The sequence below is a fragment of the Phaseolus vulgaris genome, chromosome 5, assembly GCF_051622355.1.
Source record: "Phaseolus vulgaris cultivar YP4 chromosome 5, ASM5162235v1, whole genome shotgun sequence".
Taxonomy (NCBI): Eukaryota; Viridiplantae; Streptophyta; class Magnoliopsida; order Fabales; family Fabaceae; genus Phaseolus; species Phaseolus vulgaris.
Window position 1 is genome coordinate 27,552,588 of NC_143502.1, and position 19,233 is coordinate 27,571,820.

Genomic DNA, 19,233 nt, shown 5'->3' on the forward strand with positions numbered 1-19,233 from the left:
CCTCTACTGCCATCACGTCCCTCATCACTCCTCATATTGGCTTCCAGTTCTCACTTTGCTCTCAAAGACCTTGGTCCCCTCCATCATTTCCTGAGTATAGAAGTCTATACTCTTCCCTATGGTCACTTACATTTGTCTCAACGACGCTACATACAAAACTTACTCCATCACACAAATATGCTAGAATCTAACCCCCAGCCAACACCTATGATATCATGCTTAAAAATTCTAAAAGACTCCACTGCAGTTGTTCCTGATCCTAGTCTGTTTCGTTCTATTGTTGGTGCGCTTCAGTATGCTCTCCTCACTCGGCCTGAACTCACTTATTCGGTCAACAAGGTTTCGCAGTTCATGCATAGCCCTCAAGAACACCATTGAAAAGCTGTCAAACGGATTCTCAGATATCTCAAAGGTACGTTGCATCATGGTCTTTTCATCAAATGCAGCACCAACACCGATCTCATGGGGTTTTGTGATTCAGAATGGGGGAATGATATTGATGATAAAAAATCCACTACTGGTAGTGTCTATTTTGGTTCCAATATTGTCTCATGGTCATCTCACAAACAAAAGGTTGTTTCTCGAAGTAGTACAGAGGCTGAATATCGTGGGATAGCAGTTGTCCTTACTAATATCATTTGGCTTCAATCCCTACTCTCTGAGCTTCGCATCTCCTCTTCTGTTCCCAAAGTTTACTCTAATAATCTTGGAGTGGTTTTACTTTCAACAAATCCAATTCTACACTCAAAAACCAAACATTTTGAGTTAGATCTCCATTTTGTTCGTGATCACATTCAACACCAATGTGCATGCCTCACCCATATTCCAGCTAGATTCCAAGTTGCTGATATTCTCACAAAACCCATTTTGGGTGCAAGTTTCACTACCTTTAGAGATAAACTTATGGTTTTGGATAATCCAACCCTAAGTTTACGGGGGGCTGTTAACCATACTGTAATTGTTTCACAGTTATAGCTTTTCTATATATACTCTTATAATACTCTCTGTAAAGGAATTTTCACTTTTACATAATACATTATCTTTCTTTTTCTCTCTGCATTACGTTTCATGCATTGCACTTATACAAACAGACCAACCAAGCTTTCATTTATGTTCTTCCTCTTCAACCATTACTTGTGGTCCCTTCCATACCATTTTTGTTCGTTTAACTTTCCTATATCAGTTGTTTGTTTAACCGCTTGAGCATACGAAACACCTCTTTCAACTTTCCTCTACTCATTTCTTATGGGTTTCTTCTGTTCGGGTTGTTTTAGACCTTGTTGTTACCTGTTTTCAAAATTTTGGCATTTGGGTATGTTTTCAAAATATCTTCGATTATGATTTGGTCTAGTTCCCTCTTCGATTGCACTGCGATTTTTACATTATTAAATCTAACAAAACCACAAAAAAGGAAAAATAGGGTAAATTTCTTGTGTGTATTGAACACAAGATTATGATTATATAGAAAAACAAAACATTCAGAAAATATGAGCTAAACCCATTACATAGATAGAAATATTTATCAATATCTATAATATCTCATAATATCTAACAATATCTAATACTCCCCATCAAGCTAGTGCATATGAATAATATGTACCTAGCTTGTTACAAATGTAATGAATCCTAGGTCCTCGTAAGAGTTTAGTAAAAATATTTGCTAATTGATCATTTGAACTAACAAACCTAGTCCAAATATCTCTTAAAACAATATTTTCTCGAATGAAATGACAATCAATCTCAATATGTTTGGTCCTTTCATGAAAAATTGGATTTTAGCTAATATGAAGAGTAGCCTGATTATCGGATATAAGTGTCATTTGAGTGACCTCTCCAAATTGTAATTCTTTAAAAACTGTTTAAGCCAAATAAACTCAAAAGTAGCCAAGGCCATAACTCTCTATTTTTCTTCTACACTAGATCTCGTCATAACACTTTGTTTCTTGCTCTTCCAAGACATCAAGTTATTACCAATGGAGACACAATAACTGGAAGTTGATCTTTTATTAGATGGAGAAAAAGTGGAAGAAAAAGGAAAACATGACTTAGCATTTGTAAACAATGGGATTTCAGAAAAGGAGGTTCTATAAATCGACCAAGTTGGAAAAATTTGTTTGGGAATGATGAAATCTTTTGGAAAAAGGCCTCTTAAATGGTGACAACCATTAGGAGGTATGAAAAAAATCATCCCTAACATTTTTAAACCAAGATGGTGGTGAAGTAAGAACCTTTGGTAATGAAAAAGATAAGTAAGGAAAACACCTTGGATGTGAAAGGATAAGACCCATGTCAACTTGGCCTTCTTTGTCTTTTTCATTTTTACTTGTGGTAGGTGGGTGAGTTAGGTCTTGTTTTACCTTGTTTATCATTAAGATTTGCTTTTGTGGACAATGAAGAGCTATGTGCCCAAAACCTAAACATTTAAAACATTTGATATTTGAAGTTTTGGTAGGTGACTTAGGAGTAGAAGGATTTGTAGTAGAAACTTTTTTGGAATCATGTTTTGTTTGGAAAAATTGGAAGGAGAAATTTGAGTAGAAATTTTGTTTGCATCCTTCCTAGAAGAGTTGTAGAAATCATCATCATGAGTATTTCTGAAAGTTTTTTTCAAAAGATATGATTCCACCTTGATGGCTTTGCGAAACACTCTCTTTAAAGAAGAGTACTCTTTTAATTCTACAAAGTCTCTAATATCTCTTCTCAAGCCACGTACAAACCATTTAATCTTTGACTCTTCATTAGCATGCATATTCATTCTAGTCAAAGTTTTTTCAAAATCTTTAAAGTATTCATCTACCATCCTATGTCCTTGAGGAAGCCTTTGGAACTTCAACAAGTGTTCCTTCCTAGAAGGAGGAACAAACCTTGCGCGCATACACTCTTTCAAAGCATTCCAAGAAACCACGGGAGGTCTCTTGTTATATACAATGTCCATTACAATTTTATGCCACCATTCTTTGGCATAGTCCAAAAAGGATAAAGAAACTATCCTAAGTTTATGGTCATCTTGGACCTTATACACATGAAAATAATGGTCAACCTTAGCTTCCAAATCTAAATACACATTAGGATCACTATCCCCATTAAAGGTAGGAATTTTCATAAAAGGAATGTGAGACTTGGAGTCTTGTTGATGGTTTCTCTCATTGGAAGGATGATGATGCCTCCTTCTTCTAGTATCCTCTCCCTTGCCGTGAGCATTTGAAGAGCTCTTGGAAGAATGCCTAGGAGAAGGTTGTCTCTCATGCAAAGAATGGACAACTCCTTCTTGTTGCAATTCAATCTTGGCCAAATGTGCTTCTAATCTTTGCAATTTTTCATCCTTTTGAGCAAGAACCTTCCTTGCTTCTTTCAATTCATTAAGAACATAAGCTCTATGAGTAGAGCGTGGCTTTGAAGATTCAGCACTTGAATAGGTATCCATTAGAAAAGAAAAATAGCAAACACAAGAACAAACAAAGTTAAGAAAACAAAGTTAGCAACAACTAAATCAAAATGCCGAAGTGAAGTGTCTTAAAACACTCCAAAGAAGGAATACTCCCCTTTACCAATATGATCTTGAGGCCTTTTGTAACCTCAAATGAAAGATGCCAAAGCAAGAGCACACAATCTCAAAGCAAATCACCACAAAACCAATGAACAATGAAAGACAAACAAGAAAAGGTATAAGCAAGAAAAGGCTATATCAAAAGGAATACAAGATATATGACAAACTCAAAGAGTAATGAAGAAAAGATAAGCAAGAAAATAAGGTACTCAATGAAAAAGAAGGCACACAAAAGAGACCTAAAGAAAAGCACTAGATTAGATGAAGAAAACAAAAATAGAACTACTGGAAAAAAATATTTTTGTGCAAACTGTGCGTGATGTTTACAGATTTATCTGGAAAGATATAAAGCGAACTGGATTATGAAATTGTAACCGCAGAAAGTTCAAGATCTTAGCTCAATAATGGCACTGGAATTACTAAAAAACAGTAAGCCAATTAATTGAGATAAATTTTCTAAAATCACTGCCAGATTACCGTATTTTTTTCGGCAGAATTACACACTGTTTGTATTTGATTTATCATTTTTTTTGTACTTTGAATTTTGAAGTACTTCTTTTTTCTACTCTTTTATAACACTTTGAAAAACACAAATCCAGAATTTCAGAAATTTCCAGTAAGGAAATCAATTGCTATAAGGCAAAACAGTCAGCACATTTGCAGAAAACAGAGGAATTCTAACAGGAATGAAAAACAGAATTAAGAACTAGCAAAGACATAATAGAAGTGATGTAAAAGAACTTGTATAGATCTAAAATACAAGTATGAACTCAATACTAAAAGGAAAATGCATAAAAGGAACAAGAAACAAACTCAGAAAATTGCATTACACAAAAGCAAGAAATAAAAATTACAATAAAAGGAACACAAGGAATTGATAACATTCTTGGAAAAACATGACTATGACAAAACTTAAAAGGATTAAAAAAGGAAAAGACACAAACATATGATAGGCACAATTAAGAAAACAGCAATAAAACTCAAAATTAAGCCTAAAAACAGAAAGATAAACAACAAGAAGATAGAGTTCTTGAATTAAAAGTGCAACACAACTCAAAATCAAGCAAGAACAAACCTAAACTCTAGATACCACATGATATGATTCCAATAGCTAGATATAGATGATTCTTTGACATTTTATGGAATCAACTTGAGTTGGAGAATGAATAGGCACTTTTTAATAGAAATGGATCAATGTTCTCTGTTTCAAGAACTCACCAAAACTTGCACCAAACACCAAACTCACATGGAAGACCCATTTCTTGCCAATTGAACCGATTAAAAGAGATAAGGAAGCAAATGAACTGATTAAAATGCTTAGAAAATGAAAAGCATCGAACAAATCAGTAAGAAATGAAGAGGAAACACTTGAATCCAGCAAAAGAGAATAAGAACCGAACACTATATGAAATTAAGCTCAAAACACCGAATAGAAAGAACCTAAACATGTTTTTGAATTCGTATGAACATGGAAAATGAAATGAAAAGATGGAGAAGAGAGGAACTTATGAGAATGAAGAGCTTGGTTGATGGAAACGCCACTTGAAGTATGAATGCTCCAAGATAAGTGTGCAATGCCGCCACTTGAGAGAACCAAGGCACTCAAGATGAGACAAGGAAGAGGAGAAGACAAGTTCTCACACACTCAATCACTAATTTGGGAGAGTTTTGCTACTTCAATTATCAAATCTCCATTATGAAGGACCTAAACCCTCCTTTTATAGGAGCAAGGGCTGGTCATTAGCTTTACAAAGCTTGCATCCTAAGCTACCCAAGAGTCTCCTAAGCTACCGCCCCTCCTAAGCTAATGCCTAAGCTTCTAGAATTTTCTAAGCTAAAGCCTAAAGATGCTTTACAAAAGAGGTATCTATGGTTTTCCTCTAAGCACCTTCCTAAACACTATTCTATATTATTTACAATTTTATACAAAAGAAACTATAAAGTGAGATATTTAAATGAAGCCTACTCTTGAAAGCTTGTAGACTTCTTTGGCTTTAGGCTTAATCCTCTCTTTATTTTATGTCTTCTTTTAATTTTGATAAGACTAGAAGGAAGAACTTCAAATGTGAAGGTGAATGAACTCTTCCTTCATTAATAAAAGCCTTCTTTATTTGATTCTCATCACCAAATAAACTCAAAAGTAGCCAAGGCCATAACTCTCTATTTTTCTTCTACACTAGATCTCGTCATAACACTTTGTTTCTTGCTCTTCCAAGACATCAAGTTATTACCAATGGAGACACAATAACTGGAAGTTGATCTTTTATTAGATGGAGATTCTGCCCAATCAGTATTTGAATAACAAACAACTTTAGTATGGTTATTTAACCATATAACAAACCTTTTCCAGGAGAGCCTTTAATGTGCTTCAATATACGAATGACTGCATATAAATGGTCTTCACATGGAGAATTAAAAAATTGATTCACCACATTGATTGCAAAGAAAATATCAGGATGAGTAACAATGAGATAGTTCTATTTTCCAACAAATCTTTTGTACATTTTAGGATCTGAAAGAGGCTCCCTCTGATTGGTTAAAAATTTGACATTAGGATCCATGAGAGTATCAACAAATTTTGAATTTATCAACCCAACTTCCTCCAAAATATCCAATGCATATTTTCTTTGAGAGATAACAATACAAATATTGGATTGTGCTACCTCAGTCCCCAAGAAATATCTAAGTTGGCCAACCTCTTTGGTCTTAAAGTGTTGACAAAGGTGTTGTTTTACTTGTGAGATGCCATTGTGGCCACTACCTGTAAGAATAATGTAATCAACATATACTACGAGATAGATACACCCAATACTTGAGTGACGGTAAAAATCTCATTTACAAGGGGGCTAACACTTCTATTGATAGTGCTTATGGGCAACCAAGGTGCAAGCTTTAACCCTAAAAACTCTTCAGATGGTCTAGGGTTGCATTGGGTCGAAGGAGGCCCAATTGTAACTCTAGCTATACTCTTTATTTTTCTATTTACACTCTTCTCAATTTGGCAAAATTGGCCTAAAACATTGCCCAAGATAATGACCGAAATACAAGCCCAAAATAAAGCCTATACTACTTTGTAAAAATTTGAAAGAAAAAGTTAAAAGTTAATTCTCCATAAAAATAGAGTTTTTTGAACTCCTTCTTCTTCTTCTTCTTCTTCTTCCATTCTTCTAGCCATGACCCTAGTTAAAAGCCCAATAAGTGCCCTTCTGGATGGTCCTCCATCAGATCCTCCCTCTCTAAAAGGATCTGTCGTCAGATCCTGAATGATGTTCAATGACAGCAACCTCGGTTGATTTGTTATCTTCCTCTTGGATCAAATGTCAATCTACAATAGACATAAAAATAATATGAGATAATTTTCTTTATTAAAAGAAAATTAAAACAAAAGAAAAGAAAACAAAAATAAGGTCCTTTATTTTTATAAGATTTTTGAAAGAAAAACATAGGACCTTTTTCAAAAATATTTTTGTTCATGTTGTGTTGTTTATGGCTGAAGCTAGGCAACAACATCACAAAGTGTTGTTTTTGAGATTTCTATGAAGAAGAATGAGCATTGTATAATTGAAAAGAAGAGTTCAAAGTATTGCAATCCCCCTTTAAGGATTCTTTCTCAACTATGCTTGCAAGGGGTGTCATTAGAGACTCTTCTTCTTTGTGGGTTTCCTCTTCTTCTTTTTCAATCAAACCTTCATTTGTCTTTTATGTGGAGGAACAATCTTGTTTAGTTCCAGACACAAATATTTCTTTAAGAACTTCCTCACAAGGTTTGTTTATAGAAGGAAAAATGTTATCAATATCTGGCTTAGCTTCAGACAAAGACTTTTCTATTATTTCCTTTTCTATCATCACTTTTTCTCTATTTTCTTTCTCTTCTCTATCTTTCCTTTCGTTGTCCTATCTTTCTCTTTTTTTCTTTCTCTTCTTTCTTTTTGACAAAAGCTTGTAATTTTTCTTTAAACTTTTTTTCTCTTCTAGCGTATTTTTTTTCTGCATCTACAAATTTTCTTCCTATTCTAACAAACTCTTTAATTTCTTCTCTAAGCTATCTTTTTCTATCATATGAAGGTGGGACAAATTTTCTTCTCATACATTTAAATCACTCCAACACTCTAGTTTTGATGTTGTATCAATTATATCATCAAGTGGCCTTTGTTGCCACCAAGACTTAGCATATGCTTGAAAACATAGGGTAGCCAAGAAAAATCCAGTATATTCATCCACTTTGAATTTCTTAATAGTTTGATCAAGCTTTGTCTCCCATTCTAAATAATCTTCAACATTTTTGTTTCCTTCAAAGTAGGGAATGTATACTTCAGGCTCTGTAGAATAATATAAACTTCTAGGCCCAAAACACACCCCTTCCTTTCTTTGATAATGGGAGTTATAAATCTTTCTTCTATGAATAGGTCTTTCTTCTTCAAACCTTTTGTCCTTATTTTGGTTGAGAACCATTTTGCCAAACATTTCTTTTATCTCATCCCTTTTTCTATCTTTATCTTCTCTCAAAATTCTATTCTCCTTTTCCACCCATAGACATCTTCTTGTTCCCTATTACTTCCTTGTACACTTGATGCATGTAAATGATCAATCATTTTGAAATTAAAAGGAAATGATTTTCACAATTCTTTTTTATTTCAAATGAGTGATAATATTTTCACAAATAGGTTTTAGACTTGGTGAAGTTTCAATCAAGGTCAACAAGTCAAACTGTCTCCAAGTTCACTCCTAGGAAAGAGAGGTGAGTCACTAGGACTGCTTAAATTCCAAGTCTTCCCTTATTCAGAGCTTACCTCGGTTAGTCTTAATAAAGTGTTTCTTCAAAATAAACTTCAAAACAAATTTTCCCTAATTGTGATGTATGCAAGGCATCCTAGTGGTCAAAGAAAGATCAATTACAAACAGAGAGCAATCACCTAGGTATCACAGAGACTTAGAAAAATAATGGAAAGCAAGAAATTAAAGAAGAAGGAATTAAAGAAAAAAAGAATAAATGATGAAGAAAGTAAACTAGACGTGTCCTCTGTGAAAATCCAAGTAACACTTAGAGCCCATTGACACACTTTCACCTACTAATAAACGCATTTGATTATTACAATGTCTTAATAGAATTGCTTTGAGAGCATTTTCCTAAACACAAAGAAATCAAGAAAATTAAAGACACAAAAAGAACTAAAAAGGTTCCGTGATACAAAGCTAAAAATAAACAATTTTTTTTATGAATTTCTTTTTTTCAAGTTGTCAAATCTTCCTTCTCTTTATATGAACTTGATTCAAGTCTTCAATTGCTTCCCTCAACAAATAATCAATTTTTTTAACCTTTAGCTATGAATTTTACCTTATGTGGCCAACAAGTAAAAATAAAAAAATGCTCAATTAAAATTGCTAAACTCAAATGGATTAATTTGACAACTGCAAGGAGTATTTTAAGACACAAATTAACAATTAAAGCTAACAAAAACAGTGAGCACTCAAATAGGAAACCTAAGAATAACACTAGAATAGATTTCAAAAGAAAATTTCTAGAATGAAACAGACACCGAAACTTCCAAAATTTGTGAAACTTCATCCAGACACATTTTGTGTATTAAATTTTTATGTGAGAATCTCAACACAATATTTGATCAAACAAAACATATTTTAGGTCAAACGGATGTGGATTGTGAGAGAAATAAATCAAACACTGCAGTACCAATATTCAGAGATTGAAACTGTTTTTCAGCATTGGCAGAGATGATTCAAAACTTTATGGGGAAATATTATAATCAATTTGAATTTTAAACTTTTATCCCAACTCCACAAAACATCAAGCAAGGTGTGGTGAAAATTTCAGATAAAAAAGCCCAAGGAATAAGGTGCAGTAAACTTTATACTGAGAGCAACACCACACTGAAATTTTTTTTTTCTGGATTTGAAAGCGTTCTGATTTTTACTGTTTATAACTTTTTTTCTATTTTGTTTTGGACGTTCTGTTTAACAACATCTCAATAGTGTTCTGTGATTTTTTTCATATTTTTTTTACCAAAATACAAACCCACAATAAATTCTCACAACAGAGACAAGATTTCACAAAAACTGGAAAAGAAGAAACCTAAAGGATCTGAAAAAAAGAATTGAAACTCAAGACATAATACAAACCTAACTCTAATAAAATTGTTAATGATCTAATAACAAGATAAAAGGCTCAAAAACATAAAAAGAAGAGCACACAAAAGGCACAAAAAGACTGAAACCACATGGATATTCATTGTAAAAACAAGAAACAAAAAATCAAACAAAGGACTACTTGATTTTATGACATATATGGAAACAACATGACTTTAGACAACTAGAAATGGATCATTAAATAAAAATGAAACCAACATAAACTTTTTTACCAAAAGAAAATGAAAGAAGACTCAATAATAATCAAAAGCACACAAGATAAACCGAAAAAGAACTCCTAAACACCAATATAGATGGTTCAAGAAAGAACAAGCTATTTGAACCGATTAAACTAAACAAAAACACATTTAAATGATGGAAACAAATTTAAAACATATTCAAGACATTCTAAAAAGTGAGGAACAACACAAAAATGAAGAACAAAAGTTAAAACAACTTATCTCTTGAAGACCCAAGCTCTTGATACCAAATGATGCAATTTTAGCTTGCATTGCTATGAGTCTTTTGTTTTGTATTTTGGAGTGTGGAATTTGGGGGTATTGGATGGCTAAAATGGGTGAAAGAAACTGTGAAGTATTGGTGTATGAAGAATGATAATGAAGCTTAAGAGAGGTTAGGCCAACTCCTAAGAAGACTCAAGTAAAACACTAATAGAAGTGCAAACTTGAGAGTGAGAATTTGACGACAAATGAGCTAGCAACTTGGGAAACTTTTCTTTATCAATTCAAATCTCATTTACAAGGGGCTAACACTTGTATTTATAGTGCTTATGGGCAACCAAGGTGCAAGCTTTAACTGTAAAAACTCCTCAGATGGTCTAGAGTTGCATTGGGACCAAGGAGGCCCAATTGTAACTCTAGCTAGACTCTTTCTTTTTCTATTTACACCCTACTTTAATTGGCAAAGTTGGCCTAAAACATGGCCCAAGATAATGGACGAAATACAAGCCCAAAATAAAGCCAATACTACTTTGTACAAATTTATAAGACTAGGAAATTTGGAAGAAAAAGTTAAAAATTAATTCTCCATAAAGATAGAGTTTTCTGAACTCCTTCTTCTTCTTATTCCATTCTTCTAGCCATGGACGTAGTTAAAGGCCCAATAAGTTTCCTTTCGGATGGTCCTTCATCACATACCAAATTGTTGAACAACATTGCTAAATTTTCCAAACCAAGCCCTACGAGACTGCTTGAGACCATATAAGGATTTGCGAAGACAACATACCAATCCAGAAGACTCTCCCTAAACAACCAAACAGGGAGCTTGCTCCATATAAATTTCTTCTTACAAATCCCCATTGAGAAAGACATTTTTGACATTCAATTGATAAATAGGCCATCGTTGAAGAGCAACCATGGCTATGAATAAGCGAGCAAAAGCCATTTTTGCCACTGAAGAAAAAGTATCACCATAGTCTAAACCAAAAGTTTGAGTATAACCCTTAGCCATAAGACGAGCTTTGAGACGATTAATAGTACCATAAGGACCAACTTTGATAGTAAAAATCCACCTGCAACCAACAACAGATTTCCTAGAAGGTAAAGGAATAAGTTCCCAAGTCAACCAGGATGAGCTAAGGCATCACCTATAGATTTTGGAATGGATATTGAAGAAAAAGACGAAAGACATGTATGAAAAGGTTAAGAAGTCTATGGTAACTCAAAGCAGTATAATGTGGAGAGGGACTATGGGTATAACATATACCTTTAGAGATGGCAATGGGAAGATCAAGTTCAATTATCAGAGCGAACGGGGTGGAGGTGTTGGCACTAGAAGAAAGTCATTTGATGGACAATGGAAAGTCTAACAACAATTATACATATGAAAAGTAGGTGGTGGTGATAAATCTTTAGGTGCAGTAGGCACAACAAGAGGATCACAAACAACAAGAATATTAACTTGATTAGATGAAGACACAAAAGGAGAAGGACAAGACTTAAAGTAAAGGGAAGATTCACTGAAGGTGACATCTGCTAAAATAAAATAATGGTTAAGAGAAGGTGAGAAATATTTTTATCCTTTTTATCATCTAATAAATCCTAAAAAGACACATTTGTGTGACCTATGAGATAATTTATCAAGACTAGTACTAAAATCATGAACAAAGCATGTGGACCCAAAAACTTTGGGAGGTAAAGAGTGGAAATAGTCATGTAGAAATAAAATAAAATGAGGAATTTTTTCATCTAAAACTAGAGATGACACTACAAAAAAACGTGTATAATGCGACAGTTATTTTTGCAAAAACTGACGTTTTTAATCGCCGCATTATACATCTGTGGCGGTACCGCGTACCGCCAGAATTCTTGCTGCCACAAAGTTTAATGTGGCGGTCAATTGAGAACCGTTGTAGCAGACGCCATATTATACATTGTATAAAGTGGCGGTTTTAAGCGTGTAATTGACGTCAGTTATAAATGTCGTAATTTAAAAAGTAGGTAAATCAATTCTAACGTAAATAGTAACATTTTTAACCGCCACTTAATACAGTATAATATGACATTTATAATACACCTTATAATTGTCATAATTCGAATATTAAATATTTAATTTTATTTTTAATATTTATAATAATTTATTTAATTCTATTTTATAATTTGATTTCATAATATAATTTCATATTATAATTAAACTTCAGTACACAGTTATGTTTCATAATATAATTAAATTATAACATAAACTAATTTCATAATAATATTGTACTTCATAATATAATTAAAATTGATAAATATAATAATCAAAATATGACTTTATTGAGAGAACAAAGTTGATAATGTCAAACTAATCCAAACAACAAGTAAATTAAATTGTCAAAATATAAATTGTTTCACTTTCTAAACATAATACAACTAAACTCCCAATCCTAATTTCTCTTACTGCCTCGACTTGATCTTATATTCTGGTTTGGTGATAAAGCACCACTTCCAACATCCTGTGCCTGGAATAAGTTAAAATATGTTTAGAGTTAATTGATAATTTTTAAAAAATAAATGAAAACAATATTATAATCAAAGACACTATATGGATGAGGTAATGTGGCAAGATTAGACCCCTGCATGATAATCAAATAGACTAAAATTATAAGAATCAATGAAAAATAAATGTATAAAAGATGTTGCACATATATGCTATTCACACAAGTTAAGAGAAGTAATCCTTAAGCACATGTGATGTGACAAACACATTCTCAAACAATTATACCTCACGGCAGTGGTAGTTTGGACCTGGAAGTTGTGTACAATAAAATGTTATTATGCGAAGAACTTGAGAAGCCTGTGGTACACAATGTGCAAAGGTTAGATCAAGGTAGAAAACTAGTGCATTAATATATATAAAATAGTACTTAAAAGCAACATTACACATGTGGCCAGCCTGCATTTATAGTATTGACTCATCCTAATTCATCAATCTATCACGCTAAGAACTCATCTATTCAATTAATATTTCCAAAAGATTAAACAATACTTTAATGAATAAATCAAATATTTGTTTATGCTTACATAGCAAAATCAAGCAACCTTTAGCTTATTTGGGATTTCAAATGGAGCATAAATCTGCGTCCAGCATGACAAATATTTATACACAAACAATACAAATGGATTATAGAGTTAAATTTTAACATTTTTAAGCTTGTCACTCAAGCATCACCCAGAATATAGTATAGGCATACAACCAAAAGCATTTAAGTAGCAGTTTAATAACAAGATAGATAACAACTTAAGCAATACATACAATAACTACATACCTGAATGTTCTTAACAGTAAAAGTGACGTCTTTGCCTTCATTATGATCAACTACAGCCCTGCAATTCATTTTATAGAAAAATAAATGCATAAGTTGTTTGGCCAGGTGAGAAGAATATTAATAGACTCATGAGATAAGTGTTTTGGGATGGGAAATAGATTCATTCTGTCCATGTATAAATAACTGCTAATTGAAGTAGAGAATGTAAGTAAGTTTTATTTCCAGACTTGCAGACTACAAAATGCTTCAAAGCATTTGGATGAATACCTTGAGGAATATTTATTTTATCAATATTCCATCCCAATCAATTTTGTTTCCAATTTTCATGGAGGACCCGATCCTAATAAAAAAGCTTAAGCAAAAATAGAAAATGAAAGTACTATATATAATCAATATTATGTCTCAAATAAAAAAAAAAAATAGAAACAAAATAACAAAAAAGACACCCAGGGACCACAATTTTAATAAGAGCAAGTAAACTTTTGATAAAAAAAGGATTTATCATTAATTTGACAGTAGTGGGGGAATTCATAAGAAAAATGAAAGTGGCATAACTATAGAGTACAAACCTTGAAAGAAAGGTGGTTTCCTTCATTTCTAAAGTTTGTAACCGGGGGTTTTTAGTTATCAAAAAAGTAATAGATATTAAAAATTATTAGTTGGAATGTAAAAGTTTGAAGAAATAGGGAGACCCAAAAATAATGAAACTTGATAGAATTCAAAGTAAGCAAGAATGGAGTTTTGACAATTCACTTAATCATCAATAATTATGAAAACAACTAACACTTCTTCCAATCTTTCTAAAGCCTTAATCATTAACATGAATTTCTAGCATTTGAAGTAAGCCCCCAAAAAACTTATTTCAGTTAAAAAATTCTATAAAGAATTCATCCAGACAGGAACAACATGCTTCATAAGTGCTTGTTGAAATGGATAACTCCAAGTAAATTGAAAATAAGTCCATCAAATAGAATCATAAATACAGTAATAAAAAAAATTAAGAAAAAGTGAGAAACCATTAGTTTGGTTCATGATAAAGATCAATAGCATTGACGGAACGACGCTAAAATGATTACTTTACAGCCAAAATCAATTATTGTCGGTGATGATGGATGAACAGGGTACCACAGTTAAGACATTTCCAAATTGAACAACAAAAACATGAAACTTTGAACTAATTGTTTACTCCATTTCTCGCTCCCGTTAACAACAAAACCAAATTCCCAATTCACAATGATTTTAATTTTATAATGAAACAAGAAAAATAAATAAATTACAGAGAACCAAATTTCATCAAACATGTGTACACACAGAACCATATTGCCGACGACGTACCGGGTTACGAGAACAATTTTCCGGTGAGAATGATTGCGGGAAGAACGATTGCGGTGCGACTGAAAACCCTAAATCGAGAGAGAGGGGAACAATTGCGGTGAGAGAAGAGGAATACGAAGTGGGGCGGTGAGTGAGGGTTTACGAAATACAACTGTGAAGGGAACAATTGTAGTGAGAATGAGGGTGAGGGTTTACGAAATGGGGCTGAGAGAAGAACGATTGTGATGAGGGTGAGAGAGAGGGTTTACAAAATAGGGTTGAGAAGGGTCAGAGTGAGGGTTTACAGGATCATTGAATGAGGAACGTGAAGACTGGGAGGTACATTTCCAAGAGTAAAACTGGTTTATTTTCGAAGACCGAAAGAGGGGAAAACGAAAACAAAAAACTTTGGGAAAGAAGGTTATGGAGGGAACAAAAAGTGGGATAAAATTTTTTTGAACGTTATGACGGTTCTAAATGTCACATTTCGAAGGAACATTATGGCACCTACGAAGCTGTCGTATTATACAGCTAATTGTGGCGGTTTTTAATAACTGCCATATTAAAACCGCCACTTTATACACGATTTTTCGTAGTGTGACATGCGATTAATGAGATAACATGCAATAAGAACAACATCACCCTAAAAACACTGAGAAACATCACCATGGATTAAAATAGTACAAGTTATTTCAACAAGATGTTTATTCTTGTGCTCAGCTACCCCATTTTGTTGAGGTGTATAAGCACATGAAGTTTGATGAAGAATTTCATGAGAAACCATACAATTTTTAAAAGAATGAGAAAGATATTCACGCCCATTATCACTACGCAAAAGTTCGAATGGAAATTCCAAATTGCTTTTAATTTCATTTTAAAATATTTGAAATATAGAAAATAACTCTGAACGATTTTTCATTAAAAACACCCAAGTACATATCGAATAATCATCAATAAATGTAAAAAAATACTGAAATCCTAAATTAGACTTAATACAACTTGGTCCCCAAATGTCAGAGTGAACTAAGGAAAAAGGAGATGAAGCATGCTGTGATACACTACTAGGAAAAGAACTACAAATGTGTTTACCTAATTGACACGACTCACATGATAAACTAGATACATTAGAAAAACTTGGAACAAGCTGCTGCATCATGGCAAGACTAGGATGACCCAACCGAGCATGAATGAGAGATGGAGAATTCATAATCGCACCAACATGTGCATAAATATTTGTAGTTGATAAAGTCCATGAGACTCACATTCGGTGTCAATCATCTGTCTCGAACTCCAGTCCTGTAAAGAAGCAAATTCTTTGGTAAAAGAAATAACATAATCAAGGGAACAAGTGAGATGACTAACGAATAATAAGTTAAATGGAGACCCTGAACATAAAGAACATTATCAATAAATAAAGAAAGAAAAAGATTAATAGTACCAACACCATTTGATGGTACCCTATATCCATTGGCCATGGTAACCGAAGTTAAATAACCTGTAGTAGACTGGGAAGAAAAAAAAATTTATTACTAGTATTGTGATCAGTGACACCTGAATCTAGAACCTAAGGGCCAAGGGAAGAGAGTGAGTGACGCCAACAAAAGGGGTACCTGAATGTGCAATAGAAGTTATGGAACAAAAGTTCTAGCGATCCTCATACGATATAAGAAATTCAAGGAAAATAGTAGACTAGCTTGGGGTATCAAATGAACTGTGGTCTACAGTAGAAGGTTGCACATGAGTAGTTTGGGCAACCATAACAGATCTAGGAGGACGACATGTAAAGCATAACATCTATCAATTTTGTGGCCAAGTTTTCACAATGGTCACACTTGTGACGCCCTTTGCTCAGCTTGTGAGGTGAGTACAATCATTATACTGAGAGACTAAAGCAGAAGATTCATCAATAGGAGGCATTATATCAGTAGTGTATTTACCTGACACACACAGAAGGATAAAACAAGTGGAAGTAAAATTAGGCACGATAGGAGATACCAAAATTTGATCACGAGTATGAGAATAATCACTAGGAAGGCCATGTAAGGCCAATGACACGAAGAACTTGGATCTTTGCTCTAGTTCTTAAGAAGGAGTGGAGGCAGGAGGCAATAAATCATTAATCATGAAGAAAAGCATGAAGTTTACCCAAATATTCTGCCATTGTACCTTCAAGACGTTTCCGTGCAACAACTGTGAGGAGATTTTGTCACACCATAAAGACGTTGAGTATCATTGCTATATAATAATTTTGTTTGTTCCCAAACTTTTGAACATGTCTTATAGGTACGAAATATTTGTTTTAAAAATGAGTGAATGGTAGATTTGATAACAAGACATAATTGAGCATCATATTTCAATCAACGAAAAACCTAATTTTCAACAACATTAGAACGAGTAAGATGATCAACATAACCTTGACTCTTAAGCCATAACTTAATATCTGAGGCCCAAGTGTCATAATTGGTTTTATCCAATTTTTTAATGGAGAGATGAACATTGACATAATTAGTATAAATAGATAGACCATGCATAGTTGTAGTGAAAAAAGGCATGTGAAAGAAGGCACAATGGCAGTAGAGGAGGCACAATGGTAGCAAAAGAAACCATAGTGGTAGCAAAAGAAGTGATGTGAGTTGATTTTAGATTTGTCCATTTTAATGGTCACACTTTGTTTATGATTTGAGTTTTAGCAATTATGGTGTAAGACCTAGGGAAGATTCCCACTGGAGATGAACTTAACCAAGTGGTTAAGTAAGTGTGAAGGTTCACTTCCAAAGGCAAAAAGAAAAAAATACAAGATAAGGTGATGATGATTATGCTTTGTGGAATATGAAAGAACATAAAATGGAAGCAAGAAGATTATAATGACCAAATTGAAAATGGAAGAAAGACAAGAACATAAACACAAAGATAAATGGCGTAATGGAAATGAAAGAAAATATGAAGGATAGGAAAGGTTATGAAGATGGAAATGGAAGAAACACGCCACTTGGAGTGTGTGGGATTTCCAAGATAAGTGATGAGGACCGCCACTTGAAGAGCTCTCACTCTCACAAGATAAAACCGAAGTAGAGAGAACACAAGTCTCACTCACAAATTGTGCAGAGTTTCTTTTCTATTTCAAATTTCAATTTGAGAATACATGGAGTAAGGCACCCTATTTATAGGAAAGGGTGCCTTGGAAAACAAGAAGAGCAAGGGCATGATGGTCATTGAATGAGGGGTTGCTTAGGGGTTTGACCCAGGTCAATGTTGCCCCTTAGTCCTAGCTTCTAGAAGCTAGGGCTACATTCCTTCCCTAAGTGGCTAGGAACAAGCTAAAATAAAAGAACCCTATTCTACTGAAATTAAAAATAAAGACACTAGTTGATACTCAACTCCCATGGTCTGGGCTCTACTCCTTGTGATCCTCTAGGGAAGACTAGGTGTTGAAGCATTGGCTAGAGGTGGATCCTAACCTAGCCTTGTATCTTGAGTCATGCTATGAGTAATCCTCCTGGAAGATTGGACTTGGTCAATGGGTGCGCTCTCTCTCAGGTCCTCATCAAGAAGCCATAGATAACAAGGACAAATCCAGTCACTAGCCAATTGGTGGTAGCAACAATGACAATGACTCCAACAAGACTTCGACGGGGCTCCGACAAGAGTCCAACGACGACGACTCCAGTGTCAAAAAGACGATGGGGCAGTGGCTGGAAAATACCGGTGATTAGTGGGTTCACAAAAAAAAATGAACTCTAACCCAATGCTCTAGATGTTATATTAAAATAAAAGAAAAAGAAGAATAGGATAAATCCCTTGTGTATATTGAACACCTAGGATTATGTTTATATAGAAAAAAAAAATACTAAAAATATGGGATAAACCCATTACATAGATAAAATATCTAACAATATCTATAATATTTTATAATATCTCATAATATATAATAATATATAACAATCAAATAAATACCATCTCCTATTAAGTTTATTGGATATGAACACCTCTTAAACACTTTCCCACTGTTGAAAAATCTTCTTCATTTCATGCTCCCCGAAGTTGTTAGGAAAATGAGTAAATTCTCCCTTTTACATATAAAAAAAATGTGATATTTGAGGTATACATTCCACTTTTCCATATAGGTTTGGTTACCTCGCCATATTTAATGCAAGGTGATCCTGCCTGTTGACCGGGACGCAAGAACCTTGCCTCGTCAAACCTGGATCGACTTCTGCGCCGTGTTAGCCTCCGTCCTTCACCGTGATTCACCTCAAGAACCTGCAAAAGACAGAACGGCGCCGCTGCGGCCGATCACACTCCGACGCCCAAGTCAGCGACTGAACCACCAAATACTAAGAGAAAACTCAAGAACTCTAAGGAACCGTGCAAAGTTCTCTCTCAGCGTACTCAAAACTCGCAAGCGTAAAGAAGTAATCTAAACGTGCGTACCTCAGAAGTTCGTTAGAATCTCTTATATACCTGC